Here is a 20,759-nt window from a genome sequence, read left to right on the forward strand (position 1 = left end):
CACATTACATTCCTAATAGGCATGACTCTGTTCCAACACATTTGTTGCTTAGTTAGTTAGCTAATGTCTGTGTCACCCAGCTTTTGAAATTGAGTGTATTTCCTACCTGTTCGGAGGTTCGGAGAAGGATTCCTCACTACAGTCATGTACAATTAAAACAGTTACATCAAAGGTAACTTTAAATTTAAGTAAAATTTGTTCTTTAGTAGTAGTCAGTGTGCTACCTTTTCTAAATAAAGGGTCAGATATTCCATACTTGTTCTATAAATGCATAATTCTCATTGACATCAGAAGGACTTCTGTATTTGGAATATGTTCCTTGATCTCTAGTGATCCTTCATTTTCTCCGTAACGTTAGACATATTTTGACTGAGATTAATGTTTCAGAAAACCATGCACTACATTCTGATTTGTGCTTGATTACAAGGAAACTCCAGAGTAGTCTCTTCTATCCTCCAGTAGAGAGACATTAATCAATTCAGTTGTCTGAACAAAATCAACAGCGTTGACAACTTTCCAGAGTTTCCACTTCGATAACCTTTTTGTACAGTATGTTGTTGTTTGAGGTGTCTTGGCAGAAAACCATCCCTGAGAAGGAGAATGAAGATGGCACAGATACGATTGATGGAAAGCATGTGTGAATTCATTTTCTGGGACCTGTTGTTATTGCATAATATAGTAGAGTTTTTTTAACTTAGTGTGATAAAGTTCCTCCTCTGCCTTGGTGGGTCCTGCGCTTATTGGCGGATTTGCTCGCCTCAGAGGTTCATGGCAGCCCTCAGTTTGGCCACTTTCGTGGCTCAAATCTACCGTTCACTCGGTTAGCCTCATCACTGGTCAGCATGGGGAAAAGGAAGAAGAACAATCCCCGTAGTCTCTGCCGATTCACCTAGTGGATTGGGGAACAGGCCAGAGACCCCTCTGGTGGAACCGACCGTCCAGGTCAACTCCTCCGGTATCAAGTCGGGAGTTGGAGGGATGGGGGGAAGCTGGGCCTGCCCTCTACTCTGGGTTCCAGCCCAGGGTCCTGTAGTTTGCAGCTGTCTACAGTGGCTCCTGTAACAGCTGCATGATAGCTACAACGCCCTGGGCTACTTCCCCATGGCCTCCTCCCAACACCTTCTTTATTCTCACCACAGGACCTTCCTGCTGATGTCTGATAATGCTTGTACTTCTCAGTCTTCCAGTAGTACGCCTTCTCACTCTCAGCTTCTTGCGCCTCTTGCTCCCAGTCCTCGCACGCACACCACAAAGTGAAGTGAGCTCCTTTTTAAACCCAGGTGCCCTGATTAGCCTGCCTGTCTTAATTGATTCTAGCAGCTTCTTGATTAGCTGCAGGTGTTCTAATCAGCCTGTCTGCCTTAACTGTTTCCAGAAAGTTCCTGATTGTTCTGGAACCTTCCCTGTTAGGAAACGGAACGTCTTTTGCTTGCTCCTCAGCTATCTGCTTTCTATTCTTTCCTAAAGACCCCTGGCCCGGATTTTTCTTACTTTTTGCACCTGCCTTAGTCCCCCCCCGACCGGGCCAGACGCTTTTTTGTTTTTTCTTTTCATTTTTTGTGTTTTTTTTCGTCTACGTCCTTCGCCAGCCACCCCCCCACGCCTGCTTTCGGGCGCAGCTATTTGCCTCAGCTGAGCCCCCGGAGGAGGGGGGGGAAGATTGCCGATTTTGCTGTCCGGAGGGGGGAGTGGAAACCCCCAGACCCAGCTGTTTCGCCAGTAGCTCGGACCTTATAGCATTCTTAACATACCGGAGGACTTGGAACACAGCCAACACAGCCGGAGACGGAGATTCCATCGGACAGAAGAAATAATATAAATCATCGTGACGGAGGCCGTAAGACTGAGTAACTTTCTGAATTATACTCTCGTAGGGGGGAGTTTGACTGTGATTACTTGCCTTTGTGGCGGCACAGGGGGTGTGGCGTGGAGACCCCCACCCCCGATCCATCGGTGCCCCTACCCCCCCCATCGTTATTACAACTGTCACGGCCCCCCCGCAGTCTGTCCCTGCTGGCAATCTGCCATCTCCCTTCGGATCCAGCTGTTTGCTTTGCACTTTGCCTTCCGGACCGGACCTAACAACCGACCAACCGAGACTCTTTGGACAAACGTGTGTGGGTCTGCACCCCCCCCCGGATTGCTTATCCTACAATTTGCCCCTTTTACTGGATCCCGATTTTGTTCCCTCCTTCCTCCCAGCCCCCCTCCCTCGGCATTTTTTCCCTTCCCGTCCGCAGCCAGCGGAGGGAGGGGCTATTCTGCCTTCTCCCCTCCCCCCTTCTCCTTCCGGTGTCTCCCTGTCTCTCCCTGCTCACAATGGCGGGGAACGAGAGGGGCGAGACTGCTTTATTAAAATTAGTTGTCCCTTCCCCACCACCACCCCTGCCCAACCCCCAAGGTCCCCCCCCTACTACTATTGTTAAGGTACTTGCCACCCCCCCTGCTGGGGCACCAGTAGCAGGAGGCACCAGGGTGATTGCTGCTGCTGCTGCTGCACCCACCCCCCCCCCAGATTCTAGGAAACCCCCCCCGGTTCGCAAGAAGGGCCAGGGCGGGTGGAAGGGAAAGGGCCCCGCTAAAACCAGTGAGCCCTTCATGGCAGGGGCTGCCCCCACCGCTGCGGCCTCGTCATCAACCGTGGCGCCCCTCCCAGCGTTTCCCTCCACCAGCTCTGCGATTGTCCCTCCCTCGGCCCCCAGGACGTATGCCCGGGCGGCAGCGGGCTTCCCGCTGCCTGCCGCCTCGTCATCTCGCCCCCCCCCTGCCTCCGCCACCATCACCAGCGGCCGAGGCCCTTTCCCCGCCTTGACCAGGAAGCACGGCGTCCGTTGCCTCCTGGTGCCCGCCTCGCCCCGCGTGGAGACATACATGCAGGCGTTGGCGAAGGTGGTAGGACCCACGGCTATTGTGGCGGCCTCCAAGATGTATGGGAAGGTCGTTTTCTTCTTAGCCTCGGAGGATGCCGCCCAGGAGGCGGTGGAGAGGGGCCTGACGGTAGGGGGGGTGTTTATCCCCCTAGAACCGTTAGAAGACCTGGGCGTTCGCCTCGTCCTTACCTCCGTTCCTCCCTTCTTACCCAATGCTGCCCTGTTACCCGCTCTTTCCACCCTGGGGAAACTTGTTTCTGTCATCAGCCCTCTCCCGTTGGGCTGCAAGGACCCCACCCTCCGTCACATTTTTTCGTTCCGCCGGCAAGTGCAGCTTCTGCCACCGGCAGGGGCGCGTGACGGAGAGTCGCTTGAGGGGTCCTTTCTAGTCCCCTACGAGGGAGCCCGCTATCGGGTCTTTTATTCTACCGGAGAGGCCCGGTGCTACCTCTGCCGCTCAGCGGGGCACGTCCGCAGAGACTGCCCTTTGGCTGGGGGGGGAGGGGCACCCGAAACCCCCGAGACCCGGCAGGACATCGGCCCCGTCGCTGCCGACGCCCCTGGCTGCCCAGTACCAGAAACCAACCCTCCTCCTACTCGACCCATCGCTGCTCCCGTCCGGGCCCAAGAGATACCTTCCCTACAATGCCCGGGCGAGCGAGGGGTTTCTACCCTTGCTAGTACCACCCCAATAGAGCCCATGGAGGAGGGTGTGGCAAGGATATTATCGGGTATAGGAGAGGGCCCTCCCCAAGGAGAGGCCCCCGCCCCTCCTGTTGCCCCACCGCTACCTCCCCGAACCCCTAAACCATCGCCTCCGCCCCCCGACACGACCCCTGCTAACCAACCCCCAGATGATGCTATGGAGGGCTGGACCCTAGTCCAGGGGAAGCGAGGCAAGCGGAAGGCTCGAGCTCCGCTGCATCCACCCGACGCGGAAGCCCCCCGGAAGACCAGGAAAGGAGGCACTGCTATCGAGCCTCCCGCCACGGCCGCGAGCGAGATCCATCCGCCGGTGTCGGGAGGGGAAGATGGACTGGCATTGGAGGGCAGAATCCCCCCTCCACGGGAAACCCTCCCCTCCGAGACTCCTGAGGACACCCCTTCTGCCTGGATGCTACCCGAACCCCCCGCGGACCCCGAGGCGGCCGTTGAGGCGGGCCCTGGAGGAGAAGCCCCCGGGGTGGCAGGAGCTGGCCTCTCCTCCGTGTATGCGGAGATTGAGGCCCTGGATTTGACCCCGGTCACCCAGGGAGGGGATGATTTGCTGCCGGCTGGCCTCGAGCTGGGCAGCCTTACCCCAGCCTCCCTTTCCCCATGCTCCCTCCCCCTTTTTGCCTTTCCGGGTGAGCACCCTGCAGAAGGCGGTCCACCACCTGATGCCGTGACCGCTAAAACCACCATGGAGCCAGCACCTAGCATTCTTGGGAGCCCCTCCCCTTCCCCCTTAACCCTTGACTCTGCTCAGGAGGCACTTTCCTTTAGCTGCTCGCCTCCTGCACCCCAGAGCCTTACCCCTGCCCCTGCCCAAGGTCCCTCCTCCTGCAATGTTAATGCCGCCCCTGGGGTTATTTCCTTTCCGCCTTTTGCAGACTCCCCCCAGGGAGCAGTTTTTGCACTTTCTAGTCGCGACCCGTTAGGAGTGGCAATTTTTCCCCTGCCATCCCCCTCCACCCCAAGGCGTGAAGTGAATTTAATAACCCCAGCCTGTCAGACGCCCCGTCGGTGGTCCGCACCATGTCTACCTGCCTTAGCGGACCACGAGGCTGTATTAAGAGGCCCATCAGGGAATACCTTGGGAATTGTAACCCCACCCCCCCATGAGCTGCGGCATGCGCTACGGAAGTTCCTAGAGCACTCCCGTGGCGCCCACGATAGGGCACAGCTGGCTCTTCGGCTATGGGGGGACTTTGATCAACTCCTCCAGGCCACAAAGGCCCTTATAAAGGAGGGCAGGGGGCAAGGAAAGCGCGTTGCTGCGGCCTACGAGCGAGCCCGCAGCTTCCGCAGCGATCTACTCACCTACGGGATGGGTCATGGGTTGCTGTGCAACCCGCCGGGGGCCCTGAACCCCCCCGCCAATACGAGACCCCCACCCCCCCAGCCCTCCGTATGACACCTCTTATTATTGCGACCCTGAATACCAGGGGCTGTAGGATCGCTCTCCGCAGGTCCCAGGTGCTCTCTTACCTTCGGGAGGGGAGGTACTCTGTAGTTTTCCTGCAGGAGACCCATACAGACCCGGCCGCCGAGGACAGGTGGCGGCTGGAGTGGGGGGACGGGGTATACTTTAGCCACTTTGCGACCTGGCAGGCTGGAGTGGCAACCCGATTCTCCCCCAACCTACGGCCTGAGGTGCTAGGGGTCAATGAGGCCGTGCCGGGCCACGTGCTGCACCTTCGAGTCCGTATGGAGGGACTCGTGGTTAATTTTGTTAACATCTATGCCCCGCAAATGAGCTCCAGGCGGCCACAATTTTATCAGCAGGTGTCCGACTTTCTCGGCACCCTGGATTCGCACGAGTGCCTGGTCCTGGGAGGGGACTTTAACACCACCCTCGAGGAACGGGACCGCTCAGGGGCCGAACCGAGTCCGGCCGCTGCGAATATTCTCCAAGGGATAGTTGACCATCATTCCCTAGTGGACATCTGGCGTGACCATCACCCAGATGACACCTCCACGTTTACCTTCGTCCGGGTGGAGGCCCATCGGTCACACCACTCTCGGTTGGACCGTATTTATTTATCCCGTTTCCATCTTTCACAGGCCCACTCCTCCGCCATTCGGCCGGCCCCATTCTCCGATCATCATTTAGTCGCTGTAACGGTTTCCCTCCGTGCAGAGAGACCGGGGCCGGCCTATTGGCACTTTAATAACAGCCTGTTGGAGGACGAGAGCTTTGTGATGTCCTTCCGGGAGTTTTGGTTGGCCTGGCGAGAGCAGTGGCGTGCCTTTCCCTCGGTGCGGCGATGGTGGGATCTCGGGAAGGTGCGCGCCAAGCTCTTCTGCCGTGACTACACTCGGGGCACCAGCCGACGGCGAAATGCGGCGATAGAGCAGCTGGAACGGGAGGTCTTAGAGATGGAGAGGCACCTGGCCGCCGATCCCGAGGACCCGTCCCTCTGCGGAGCGTGCCGGGAGAAGCGGGAGGAGCTCCGGGCCCTTGAGGACCACCGGGCCCGAGGTGCCTTCGTTCGATCCCGCATCCGCCTCCTTCGGGAGATGGACCGCGGCTCCCGCTTCTTCTATGCCCTGGAGAAAACGAGGGGGGCCAAGAAACATGTCACCTGCCTTCTTGCGGAAGACGGCACCCCCCTCACGGGTCCGGAGGAGATGTGTGGGAGGGCCCGTGACTTCTACACAAGCCTTTTCTCCCCGGACCCGACCGATCCTGACGCTTGCGAGGTGCTCTGGGAGGAACTCCCCACGGTCAGCGTGGGCGACCGAGACCGACTAGAGCTGCCTCTCACCCTGGCCGAGTTCTCGGAAGCCCTCCGTCGCATGCCCACCAATAAATCTCCGGGCATGGACGGGCTGACCGTGGAGTTTTACCGCGCGTTCTGGGACATTCTCGGCCCAGACCTAGTCACCGTCTGGGCTGAGTCCTTGCAGAGCGGGGTCCTCCCTCTGTCATGCAGGCGAGCGGTGCTCGCTTTGCTGCCGAAGAAGGGGGACCTCCGCGATTTACGAAATTGGCGTCCCGTCTCACTCCTTAGCACGGATTACAAAATCGTAGCGAAAGCAATCTCGCTGCGGCTAGGGTCCGTGATGGCGGACGTGGTCCACCCAGACCAGACCTATACTGTCCCGGGTCGCAGCATTTTTGACAACCTCTTTCTCGTCCGAGACCTTTTGGAACTCGGGCGGAGAGATGGTCTATCGTTCGCCCTCCTGTCTCTTGATCAGGAGAAGGCGTTTGATAGAGTAGACCATGGGTACCTCCTGAGCACTCTGCAGGCGTTTGGATTTGGACCTCAGTTTGTGAGTTTTCTCCGGGTGCTGTATGCCTCCGCGGAGTGTTTGGTTAGGCTCAACTGGACCCTGACTGAACCGGTCAGCTTCGGGTGAGGAGTGCGGCAGGGGTGCCCCCTCTCGGGCCAGTTGTATGCTCTGGCGATCGAGCCTTTCCTCTGTCTCCTCCGCAGGAGGATGACAGGGTTGGTGCTGCGGGAGCCGGAGCTGCGGCTGGTCCTGTCGGCGTACGCCGATGACGTACTTCTCGTGGTCCAGTACCCGGGCGACTTGGCGCGAGTGGAGGCATGCCAAGCCATCTATTCGGCAGCCTCCTCCGCCCGAGTCAACTGGGTCAAGAGCTCTGGCTTGGCGGTGGGGGACTGGCGGCAGGTGAGCTCCCTCCCACCCGCACTTCAGACCATCCGGTGGAGTGCGGGTCCACTGCTCTATCTCGGCGTTTACCTTTCCGCCACGCATCCTTCCCCGCCGGAGAACTGGCAAAATTTAGAGGGCGGGGTGATAGAGCGGATCCGGAGATGGACGAGGCTTCTTCGATGTCTCTCCCTCCGAGGGAGAGCACTGGTGCTTAACCAACTAGTCCTGTCCACGCTCTGGTACCGGCTCAACACCCTGGCCCCGGCCCCGGGTTTCCTGACCCATCTCCGGAGATTGATTCTAGAGTTCTTTTGGTCAGGAATGCACTGGGCCCCTGTTGGAGTTCTTCATCTACCCCTGAAGGAAGGAGGGCAGGGCCTGAAGTGTCTGTACACTCAGGTCCGCGTCTTCCGCCTCCAGGCCCTGCAGAGGCTCTTTTATAGTGCAAGTAGTTCGGCGTGGAGCATACTGGCGCACGCCTTCCTGCGCCGTTTCCAAGGGTTTCGATATGACCGGCAGCTCTTTTATCTTTCTCCGAGGGGTTTTCCGCGAGACCTCTCCGGGCTGCCGGTCTTCTACCAGGACCTCCTCCGGACCTGGAAATTGTTTCTAACAACCAGGTCCGTGGCGGCCACCGTGGGGGCAGATCTCCTCACGGAGCCCCTGCTACACAACCCCCAGCTCCGTGTGCAGGTGGTGGAGTCCCGCTCGGTGCGCCAGAGGTTGGTTCTGGCGGAAGTCACGAGGGTCGGAGACCTCCTGAACTACGGCCGGAGAGACTGGCTGGATCCCCTGATGCTCGCTCGGCGCATGGGGCTCTCCAGCCTTCGTACCCCCCGGCGCGTGCTTCAGGAGGTGAAGGCCGCCTTGACCCCCGCTGCTCGGGCTTATGTTAGCCGAGCCTTGTGCGAGGGCGCACCCCGCCCATCCCTTACCCCGGGCCCGCCGGACCTTTCCATCGGGCCCCCACCCCGTAGATCCCAACAAACCCCTCACCCTTTCACTGCAAGCCGGCTGCACGAACTGCAGCCGGTTAGCTTTCAAATTGCTCCACGGAAATACTTATATACACTTACGCTTCACACCCTTCACGCCCACACCCTGGTGTCCCGCCCCGATACAAAGTGGCGGGATCTCCTGCCACCTTTGGAGGGTGAGCAACCTCGGTGGGCCAGCCTGTATTCCACCCTGGTCCCAAGGCCCGTCGGGGACATCAGTTGGCGGCTCCTTCACGGAGCTGTGAGCACGGGCGTGTTTTTGACACGGTTTACCCCCATTCCGGACACTTGTCCTTTTTGTAATGTGAGGGAAACCCTGGCGCACGTGTATTTAGAGTGTGCCAGATTGCAGCCCCTTTTTCGGCTCCTCACAAATATTTTATTACGCTTCTGGCTTCATTTTTCCCCCCACCTTTTTATCTATACACTTCCCATTCGTGGCCCCACAAAGTCGCGGGATCTTCTGGTCAACCTCCTCCTAGCTTTGGCTAAAACAGCCATTTATAAAACCAGAGAGAGGAGGTTGGCCCATGAAGCGTCCTGCGATTGTGGGGCCGTTTTTCGATCCTCAGTACACTCACGTATCCGGGCGGAGTTCCTCTGGGCGGCGTCCACCGACTCCCTTGAAGCCTTCGAGGAGCGGTGGGCGCTGTCTGGGGTTCTCTGCTCAGTGACCCCGTCCGGTTCCCTCCGCCTGACCCTTTGACTGAGGGGCAGAGCGAGAGACGCCAGCCCCAGCCGTTGCCGCTGTGGATACCATCATTCCTGTCATCTAGGAGGGGTCTTATAATACATGGGTGTCTACCCCCCCCCCCTCCCTAACCTGCCCACCCCGCAGCCGTGCCCATCTTACCGGGCACTCTCAGGAGGGGGAGGATCGGTGACACTGGGCGCGGCACTGGGTAACTCGAGGGGGTGGAAGACCACGAGTGTCGAGGAAGCCCCCCCGCTCTAGGCCACCAGGTAACTCAGGAGGGTGGAAGACCACGAGTGTCGAGGAAGCCCCCCCGCTCTGGGCCCAGGCTAGCCTGAACACTTCTCCCTCCTGAAAGCTGCTGTGTTATACCTTCTGATTGCGTTGTTTTGTTGCATAGTTGTTTTGTTTCCTTTGGTAATTCTGTAAGCATTACCAATAAATTTTCTTTCTGTTTCAAATAAAAAAAAAAAAAAAAAAAACCTTCCCTGTTACCTTACTCAGGCAAAAGGGACCTACTTAAACTGGGGCTAATATATGTGCCCTCTATCACTCTCCTGTAGCCATCTGGCCTGACTCTCTCACATTAGATATAATTATCTCCTCACTGGATTACCATTGAATTTCCCATGCTGAGCTTTCAGTTCTTTATAGAGATCACCTAACTCCTTCCCAACTGGATCTCATAAACAAATAGGGCTAGTTGGCCATAGGCTCTCAAAGGGCCAGGCTACCCAGTTACACTACTTAGTACAATTTGAAAAGGAAGCGTGTACTCCTCCATAGAGTACTAACCACACTAATATAGGTCTTCAGTAAATGGAATCTGAATTAGTGGTTTAAAAAGACAAGAATTGAGGCCTAGGTCCTCAAGTATTTAGATGCCTAACTCCCATTGATATCAGTGGGAGTTAGCCATCTAAATACTTGAAGATCTGGGCTATGACCTCTCTCCCGTGTCTATGAAAACTATAATAGAAGACTGTTTTAATCTAGCATGCATGATTTCAGCTCTTACTTAAAGACTGTATTCATTTAAAGGAAACAATCCCTCTGTTTTATTCAATATTTTAAAAAAATGTAGCTGGCAGCCAGCCTTACTATTATCATGTTAAATTTCATGTCATATAGTATCAACTTATGTTCTCTTTACAGCACAAAATAGTAACCCAGTGAAAGACAAAAATATTTAAATGTTGCTGCTTTTTGTAATATCTTAAAAAAAAAAAAGAAAAGCAACCAAAATCCCTGCGTTCTTGTTTACTCTTATTCAAGGTTACACATACCTCTTTCATACCACTAGACAGGTAAGCCTGGATCTTAGGATACTGTATTTAAGCAGGAGGCACCATCAAACTCAGTGAACATCCTAAAAATTGGTGGCATGATATGGCTTGGTGTAATTTGGGTTGGAAAGTGTAAACCTGTCAGGCAGAAGAATGAAAGTGGCTTTAAAAAAAGGTTAAGGTGATTTGGATCCTAAGGGACTAAAAATGGGCACTACCAAAATTGTTAAAACTAAGAAAGGAAAACAAGACTTTGCTTAGAACTGGCCTGATATATGTCCACCTCCATTGCAGTACATTCACTGCTTGGTCATTTCTTGGCAAACAAAATGAAAGCCTTTGGTTTAACTTCCAGGGGAGGATATGGGCTAAATTATAATTATAGGAGAATTGGGATCTCTACTGCCAAGTGAGGAAGACAAGTGAGGAATGAATGTTTGAATGTGTACACCAGATCAGAAGCTGCCCAGAACCATTCAGTGTAACAGAGCTGGAACAGACACTGGGTAGCATTTAAGTGTGGAACAGCTGTGGGTAGGATAGTATATCCCCAGAATTCCTGAAACACCCCATGCTCAGCTTTGGCTTTTGAAATTCTTCACCAAGGTCATCAGTGAAGGTAGGCTACTGAAGATATGGCGCACCGCAAAAGTCATTGGCCTCCTAAAGCCTGGAAAGGGCCCAAGTCAAGTATCAAGCTATTGTCCGACATCATTATTGTTGATGTGCTTCAAGGCACTGGAGCGCTTGGTCGTACAGCACATATTACCCGATGTGGAGAGAATTTTGAGCCCTGAGCAAGCCGGCTTTCATCGAGGCCATAACACATGCGACCAAGTACTCACGCTGACCACATCTGTTTTCATCAATCTAATAGCGGCGTACGATATGGTATGGCACACTGGCCTGCTTGTGAAGGTATCAGAGGTCTGGCTACCTTGGGTCACAGGTGTCATTGAACTGTTTCTCCACGGTAGGCAGTTCAGAGTCCATATGGGGGAGAAGACGAGCCCTTGGAGATGACGGAGCAATGGGTTATCCCAGGGCTCTGTGCTTTCTCCAGCAGTGTTCAACCTTTACATCAATGACTTGCCAACAACGGAGTCATGAAAGGTTCATTTACGCAGATGACATCTGTTTCGGTACCCAGGCCTGGATGTTTCACGAGCTTGATGCCTCCTTAAACTGGGACATGATAAAGTTAGCTGACTACTGTAAGACTTGGGACCTCCAGCCAAGAGTCAATAAAACAGTCTCCAGTTTGTTCCATCTTCATCATGCCAGTGCAACCCGAGAACTGAATGTTTATCTGAGTGGTCAGAAGGTGAAGTATAAAGTAGAACTGGTCTATCTAGGTGTGACCTTAGGCCGCACACTCAGTTATCGTGCCCACATGAAGAAGACAGCAGCTAAAGTTAAGACTTACAACAGTCGTCTTAGCAAACTGGCAGGTTCGTCATGGGGTGCTCGTGCTCCAACTTTGTGGACATCAGCTCTTGCCACCTGGTATTTGGTGGTGGAATACTGAGCACCAGTTTGGAGTTGATCGTCACACACCAAACTGTGGATACGCAGTTACATGCTGCCATGCGTATCATCTCCGGCACCCTGAGTCTGACTCCGCTCCTATTGCTTCCAGTTCTGAGCAATATTGCTCCTCTTCATATCAGATGAGAGATCGCCACTGGCAAGTTACTGGAGAAAGTACATGCCAACCCAAGCCTGCCGCTGCACAATGACCTTTTTACACCACCAGCTGCATGTTTGCCATCACTTTGCCCATTATGGACTCATCCACCAGAATGTTAGGGCAGAAACACTCTGGCAAGAGGAATGGATATCTGTTTTAATCCCCAACCAGTCCCTCATCACTGACATCCCACAATCTGTCTGCCTGGTTTTGACCTGCCCTATTGCCAGTGGTCCCTGTTGAACAGTTTCCAGACCGGGCAAGGTCTCTGTGCAGCCAACCAGTATTGCTGGGACCTTCATGACAACCCTTTGTGCAGCTGCAGTGCAACACACATGATGTCTCACATTGTCGACAAATGCCTGCTGACTAGGTTCAGCAGTGGCCTAGAAGAACTGCATCGGGCCACTGAAGATGCCATCACTTGGCTAGATGACTATGACCACTCTAAATACTGCAAGAGGCCAATTAGCATTTTTTGGTGTTGGTGAAAAAAAAAACAGTAATTCTCCCTGCTGTTAATTGGATTTGGCCCTTGTCAAACAAACTGGTCACAATTTTTACAAATTTGTTCATTATGACAGTATGACAAATTTTTTTTTTAATGGGGTTAATGTTATTTTTCTTGAATTGTTCACAGTGAGTGTTTGGAGTACTCACAAATTGCTCTGTGCTACTGGTTATACATAGGGTGTAGTATCTGTTTCCTGGTTGGATGACCTTGTTTTATAAACAGAAGGTAAACCTGAAGAAATCACTGAGACGTTTACTGTCTCCAAGAGTAGTGAGCACTTTAGGAGACATACATGGGAAGATATAAGAAGCCCTAAGAAATTTTTGGATTCAACCTTAGAGATACCAACTGCCTAGACAGCTTCAAATTAATAATCTAATCTCTGAACCCTTGCACATGACTAGTTTTTAATTACAGAAATAGCTTACTTCATATAATTTCTGTCCCCTATCACCTACTAAGGGTATGTCTACACTTAGAGTTTTTGCGCTGTAAGTTTCACCGGTGATAGGGAACCGGTAAAAGTAAAGCGCTGGTTTGTGTACTCAATTCCTCAGGCAGCAGAGAGTGTTTACACTACCAGCATCTCCATCGCTGATGAGAGCAGCACTGTAGGGCTGCTATCCCACAGTGCAGCTCTCTCGATAGGTCTTGTGGGAAGGGGAGGCTGAGCGGAAGGCATTCTGGATCTGTGCTCAGTGCCCCATGCTGCCCTGCTTCGCATCTCAGGAGCCCCATTACTTCCTGGTTTCTTCTGTGGCATTTTTTTAAAACCTCCTACTGTCTGGCTGCTTTCCCCGCCACATCTACAAACAAAGGGAAAGGGAGCTTCAAACTTCCTGGGGCTTACAGGGGGAGGGGTGGACGTCGGTGTGTCAGAGCAGTGGAGATGTTGACCAGAGTGGTTGCTTTTGGAACTGTGGGATATCCTTTGGAAGCTAAAGGGTGTTTACACTGTCTTCACTTTCACAGCAGTGCAAAAAGATCAGTGGTAAGATCTGTATGCCTCTCGTGAAGGTGGTTTTCTTTTTGCGGTGAAACTTCTGAGTTTAACAAGTATAGGTGCTCGCATGAGTTTTGTGCAAAAAAGGGACTTTTTGCACTTTAAATGATAAGTGTAGACATACCCTAGCAGTACATGGCAATTCCTTATGCAGTGCTCTGACAATATAAAGGGGCCTTAAAGTGTGTGTTAATGATAATTTAGTCCTGTTATATTTCTCCATTTGCTTCTATCTGACATTGATTGTGTGTTCGATTTTCTTCTTATGTGGTTTAGATGATAAAAATGAAGGTGGTGATAACACATGAATTCCAGGGTCTGCAATGTTTTTGTCATATTGCAGTGTAGAGCTAAATAACTTTTTTTGTAACATTTTAGAACATCCAGTAGAATTAACAAACAAACAAACAAAAAAAAAACAATCTTCAGAGCAATATGATATTGTCCAATTATGTGGCTCTTCTAGCACTAAAATAAATATGATAGAGATTAAGATTATTCCTGTCCTTGTGAGAAATCTACTGACGAGACCACTGTGGGCTTTCAAGTTGGTCCTGAATTTAAATTAAAAAAAAATTAAATATAACCTTTGATTTAGGGCTGATTATCCATTGAGCACAGGCTACGTGGAACTGAAATATAGATTTCCAAATCCCTTGTACATCTGGATTTCCAGAGAAATAGCCATGTACCATATGTAATAGGGTATAGTATGCTTGGATTGTTGCAACACCTACAGTATTCGGAGATCTACCAAAACTTCAAGTTTAAGCAATATTTTTCTTCAGTGGTCCCAATTTTGCATTTGATTGGGCTATATGATTTTAGAGAGATCCTCTCTCTGGATTTCTGGTGCATTATCCTGGTGCTTATTTCAAATATGTAACCCAGCAACATCACCCTCTAGCTTTTGATGTATTTGCATCTTTGGGTTATGCCTACTTACAAATCTCTCTTTCATAAATATTTATTTTCATTAGATATCAATAATGAATATAAAACACTAGTAAGAATTATTTAATGATACTTTAATGAAACACTTGTAATTTAAGAACAAATGTTACCTACCTTAATATTGTTAGGATACAAATTTCCAATGTGCCCAAGCTCCATTTTGAGAAGTGTTATAGGCCTAAGTCCCATGGTAAGTCAATGGGACATAGGCTCCTAAATCTCTTTTGAAAATTGAATTTAGGTGAAGTGATTTAGGGACTTTAGAAAATTGTACCCACGTTCTTTAAGGGATTAGCTTCTAAATTGTAAAAATACAAAGTTTTCTTTTTTTTAATCTACCACTTCAAATGCTGCGAAATTACATATTTAAAAGATTGTCACTGTTTGTCTATGATGCTATTTAACTTTAGCTGTGCACAGACACATGCTTCTGTTCCCTTTGCTGATTACTTAATTAACTCTATTCAGTCCTAGAGGGTTGCTGACAGAGATGAATATAATACCATTGGTGATGCTGATGACAAAGAAGGAAGACAGGATAGCAAAGTCATGCTGATTTATGGTCTATAAGATACCGAGATACAACACTAATGTTATCTAGTGAAGAATGTTGTTTTCAATCTTCTTATAGAGTTTTAGAGACAATGGAAAGAAAATCACTTGTGTTTTATAAAGCTGCTTATGTTCCTCTAAATGTTAGCCGATTGAGATATTAGTTATGTTTAGCTGCTGGCCTGGAAATAGAGTGAAACAATATGGTTCCAAAAAACCCACTAACGACATATTGAGCAGATTAATGACCTGAATCCAGGAATGATAAAATATGATCTGGCTGGCAAGGGGCTAAACCTTGGGCGTGATTAAAAAAAAAATCAATAACTAACTAAAAAACCAAAGTGATTATAAACTGCTAACTTCTAATTCCTAGAGTGGAAACGTTTCCTCTAGCTATTAAATATTTGAAATGAAACCGGTTGATATCGTGTGGGTTTGGACCAACTACACGTCTGATTTAATAAGTGTTTCGCTTCCATTGTATAGTAGTGCCACATCTACTGCTTTGAAAAATTGATGCAAGTTTTTACATAATTCATAATATACCTGATGAGATGAGTGAAACATGTTTAATGTATTCTAAAACATTTTCAAGGTCAGCCATTTAATTTTGATGCCAGATGCTAATTTTGTTGGTGCTGACACGTTTATTTGAGGTCTTGAAATGCCAAAGACACCGTTTATGTGACTTGTGTTGTCTAAAGTACATGTAAAACAGTGAAGGCTATAAACCTGATTTACAGTTGCTCTCCATATGGTGGGGATTCTTCATATTATTGGTATGGTTTAATTAGAGAAGTGACATAGCAATTGAAGGTCTGCAAAGGTTGATAAATAAAGCAGTACCGTATTTACGGCAGCCAATTTTTTCCCCCGAAAGGTCAATACTAGTTGCTTCCATTTACAACAAACCCTTTTGGGTTCAGTTTTTTGTCTCTCTCTCTAGGGGAAATTATAGTTGGCTATGTGTTCTGCAACCTTCATGGGGTGGTCCATAAGGGAGGCGTCCAACCGCAGCAGCAGGAAGAGCAAGAAGCAGACCTAGGATAGCAGGCCAGTCATGCCTGTTGGTTCCCTACCTCTTCCAGACCCATGGACACCAAGACACCAGGTCTCCTTAGCAGAGAAGGATGAAACTTGGGATCAGTTAATGAGAAACATTGTATGCAGTAAGAAGGAAAGGAGGACTTGTGGCACCTTAGAAACTAACAAATTTATTTAATCAGAAGCTTTAGTGAGCTACAGCTCACTTCATCGGATGCACGAAAGCTTATGCTCTAATAAATTTGTTAGTCTTTAAGGTGCCACAAGTCCTCCTGTTCTTTTAGCGAATACAGACTAACGCGGCTGCTACTCTGAAACATTGTATGCAGTGTTGTTGTAAAGCTCGTCTCTCTTACCAGCAGAAGTATATTACCTCTCCCACCTTGTGTCTCATGAGAAACTTTGGCAGTTTGAAATATGAGTTTTTGCAAATTGGGGGGAAATTTTTTTTTTCAAATTTCTCACTAAGTGGAAATCCCCCAAAATTTCATTTTGGAACACTTGGTATCTTCAACACTTGGTATCTTCAAGATGAAATATGCTCCCTGGACTGGCAGCTGCTGTGGCTGAAATGACATTCTTGTTAAGCAGTAGCAGTGGTGAAACTATTTGAGCTGCCCACCTCCAGCTGGCATGAATCTGGAAGCCCTAGGTTCCCAGGCTGGAGCAGTCCACATGCCATGGAACCATGGACCCTAGAATCCAGTCCCTGGACCTTCAGGCTCTCAGCTGCACAGCAGGGAGCCTAGAAGCCATGAGAGTCCCCAGGATTTCAAGGATCCAGAGAATCTTGACTAGAGCCAGGTCTCCCAGGGCTTCCAGGTTCCCACTACACAGCAGGGATCCTGAAAGCCTTGGTTTGTGCTGGGGTTCTCAGGCTTCCAGGCTTCTTGCTGTCGTCCTGGGAAATGGAAGTACTTAAAGACCTGTCTGTAGCTGGGTCTTTCAGGACTGCCATGCTCCTACCTTCACAGTAGGGATCCTTCAACCCTGGTAAGCCTTCCCTGGAGCTGCAGACCTAAGGGTATGACTACACTGCAGCTGGGAGTGAGCCTTCCAGACCAGGTAAAAAAAATAAAAATAGCAGTGTGGACAGTACAGCATGGGTAGCAGCTCAGGCTATCAAGCCCATCCAATCCCCTGGGTCTGAGTTCGGGTGGCTATCCACAGTCTCTGTAGGAGACACAACAACCACTCCGCTATTTTTGACGCTCCAGCTCAGCTATTGAGAGTCTGTCTACTTGGACTGGGAGGCTCACTCTCAACTGCAGTGTAGCTATGCCCTAGAACAGGGATTGGCCATGTTTGGCATGCAGCCTGCCAGGGTAAGCCCCTGGTGGGCCGGGAGGGTTTGTTTACCTGCTGAGTCCGCAGATTCGGCTGATCGCGACTCCCGCTGACCATGGTTTGTCGCTCCAGGCCAATGGGGGCTGCGGGAAGGGCGGCCAGCACATGCTTTAGTCTGCGCTGCTTCCTGCAGCGCCCATTGGCCTGGAGCGGCGAACCGCGGCCAGTGGGAGCCGCGATCGGCTGAACCTGTGGACGCAGCAGGTAAACAAACTTACCCTGGCGGGTTGCATGTCAAAGGTTGCTGATCCCTGGTTGATTGACTTGCTTTTGCAAGAAATTTCAGATTCTATGAACAGGCATTTGACAACAGAACTCTCCTTTTGTCAGAATATTTCTGAACAATTCTACTGTAGAGTCCTCCACCGCTTCTCTCCACCAGCCCCTGGGAACACATGGGCAGGGGATCACTAGCTCTCTTCCCCAAGGGGATGATCTGTTAGTCTGAAAAGGAGGAGGAACAGCAGCAGCCCAGTAGGGGGCATATATATAGTCAGACATGCCAGATAGATTTGGAATGTAAGGCATGAGCAGAACTCTGAACTGAAAGTGCAGGGTAAGGGAAGTTAAGTGCTGATGTAGGGATTGAAATGATCCTGGAGTTCAGAGAAGAGAGACCCAATTATCACTCAATTAAACACAAGTGGTGGTAATAAAATATCATAGGAAGGGTTAGCATCAAAACAGAAATACCTGCAGAGTGGGCAGGGTCCAAGAAGGGCAGATTTGGAAAAATTCCCATTGACGTCAGTGGACTTTGGATGAGGCCCTAAGTGAGCAATGATGGAGGATGATGGCTGATACTGTGGGGGCAGAGGGAGATGGTTTATGGGAAATATAAATAATAAAGCTATGAACCTTTTGACATTTTGGTGTATATACTCTCAACAAAACTTCACATACATGAGAGTTTCCAGCTACCATTTTTACAACTGCTTTAATCCTTGCATAGATGAGTTAACGTACATTAGGTCCTCACAAACTTTGACCAAAACCAACCCCCCGAAAAAACAGTAACTCAACTTTGTAAGAAGTAGGATGATAGCAAAGGGTGATACATGTTCCCTATGATGGACAGATGGTTTTTCTTTTCTTGAGAGGACTGTGTCCCTACACTCTAAAGAAGAATTGTAAATCTTTAAATGAAGTTACCTTTCTTGAAAAACAAAAATAAAAATACCCTATTCTAATATGATATGAATCTTATTTTCCTCATTCTTTACAATGTGCTTTGAAGTTGTGTGAAATTTTGTATAAATTTCAGCACGTTCTTCATGATCACATTAGCTGTATCCTTTACATTGCCTAGTTTCTTAGAATTTAGAGATGCGGAAAGACTAAGTAAATCACCCAGTTCATCTCCCTGACAACGGAGAATTGTTCCAAAGAGTATGTGTGTTTCTAATTTAGTTTTAGATGCCCTAAGGAATGGGACATTTGGTGCCCACAAATTTTCCCGTGAGAAACTATTTTACAGGCCAACTTCCTGTAAGGATGTAAATGAATATTTTAAATGCAGTTCATAGTATAGTGTAGTATAGCAGAGGAACTACCAATCCAAGATTTATTTTCCCTTCACCTCTTCAAAACACAAAATCTTTTATATAATATAGATCCTTGGCGTGTGGGTGAGTATTGTGGAAGACTCAAACTTGAGTGACCTCGCTCCACCCTCCACAACACTTTGTGTAATCCAAACTATAGAGGCTAGTTTGAGCAACCCTTGCTCCTGCTGTTGAGCGTTTATTCACACTAGTCATCTCATAACTTCATTGGGATGGTGCCTGTTAGTTAGTGGTTCACAATATGACCCAGGATATTCTAGCATAATTGTTTCATCCATGTGTGTTTGGGATGCTCTTCTATGGCTTAGAGTCTTCCAAGAAGAGAAAGAAGCAGCAGGAGATAAACCTTGCAAACTCTCATGATTTTTACTGGGAGTCTCGAGAGATCTGGTATCTTTTATTAAAAGCCCTGCTCCTGGAGTCCTGGGGTTAAATGAAAATCGCAACTTTCTTTTTTTAAAAAGTTGAGTCCTCATATTTGTGGAGAAAAGCTTGAAACATGAACCCTAAAGACTCAAAAGCCAGAAAGCAAATACAAGATGAAAAAAAAATAAATCTTGTGATTTTTAAAATAATCTTATGGTCTTTTTTGGACCTCATGAAATTTTGATTGCTTGAGGTGGACAATATTGAAACAATGAAAAACCTGCTGCATACCGTTACTGAGTATTGTCCTAAAATGTGCAGTGTACAATTAGTTGATTGTTCTTCAGAAATAAGTGATGAAAGGATATGTGCTGGATTATTCAATAATTACCTGCCTTGTATGCTTTATCTGGGTGCAAGCTGAAGGTTGCATGCATGAAGGTTGAATGAATAAGTCCTAGGCGAACTCTTACAGAGAATACTGAAGCAAAGATATTAGGGGTGTTCATGAGAGAGCACAAGGAGGAAGCTGTGACTTATGTGGTGGCACATAGGTTCCCTGGCATTCATGTGTAAGGTTGTTGTGATGACTCATTTTTCCATAGCTTTGTGGAGCTGATAGTTCTGATCATTGCACAGTGGGAGTGACAGTGAAACAGATTTCAAAGCAATAATAAAGGCAAAGGTATATGAACATAGAATTCAGCTTAAACATTTTCGGGGGTCTCTGATCTCCATATGTGCATTCATCCCATTTGTGTCAATGGCTGCTTTGTAGATTGGGGAAAGGAAAATAAATCTCTTCTCTTTCATATAGAGCAGGGGTGGGCAAACTATGCCCCATGGGATTGCCCCCCCCCCCCCGTGGTGCCGCAGGCCCCGCGCAGCTCTCGGAAGCGGCCGGCACCACATCCCAGGGGGGCGGGGCAGAGGGCTTAGTGCATTGCCCTGGCCTCCAGGCACCGCCCCCTGCAGCTCCCATTGGCCAGGAACAGGGAACTTTGGGAATGGGAGCTTTGGGGGAGGTACCTGGAGGCAGAGCAAGGTTAGCGCGTGAAACCCTGTGCCCACCCTTCCCCCAGGGCCGTGGTTCTGGCCACTTCTTGGAGGCGCGGCATGGGACCAGGGCAGGCATTCAGGGAGCCTGCCCTGGCCCTGGTACGCGTCGCTGCCATCCCGGAGCCACTTTAGGTAAGCGGCACCAGGCTGGAGCCTGAACCCCTCCTGCACCCTGCCCCCCAACTCCCTGCCCTGAGCCCCCGTCACACCCCGCAACCCCATGCACCCCAACTCCCTGCCCTGCGCTCCCTCCCTCAGTCTGCACCCCTGCCCTGAGCCACCTCATACACCCCGCACTCCTCCTCTGCCCCAATCCCTTGCCCTGAGCCTGTTCCTGCATACCACACGCCCTCCCGTACCCCAACCCCTTGCTCCGACCCTGCATACAACTTCCTCACCCAGTGGTGGCCCTCGGCCCAAAAAGTTTGCCCACCCCGATGTACAGGACCAGATGATAACCCTGTCTCAGTAATAGCACAGGGAGG

General features: G+C 50.0%; 1 protein-coding gene across 3 annotated transcripts in view; it reads left to right on the plus strand.

Moving 5' to 3' along the window:
• Positions 1-20,759, plus strand: part of PXDNL (peroxidasin like) — a 291,171-nt gene that overhangs the window by 81,830 nt on the left and 188,582 nt on the right. The gene's annotated exons all lie outside the window — the stretch shown is intronic.

The sequence above is a fragment of the Lepidochelys kempii genome, chromosome 2 (genome assembly GCF_965140285.1).
Source record: "Lepidochelys kempii isolate rLepKem1 chromosome 2, rLepKem1.hap1, whole genome shotgun sequence".
Lineage (NCBI taxonomy): Eukaryota > Metazoa > Chordata > Testudines > Cheloniidae > Lepidochelys > Lepidochelys kempii.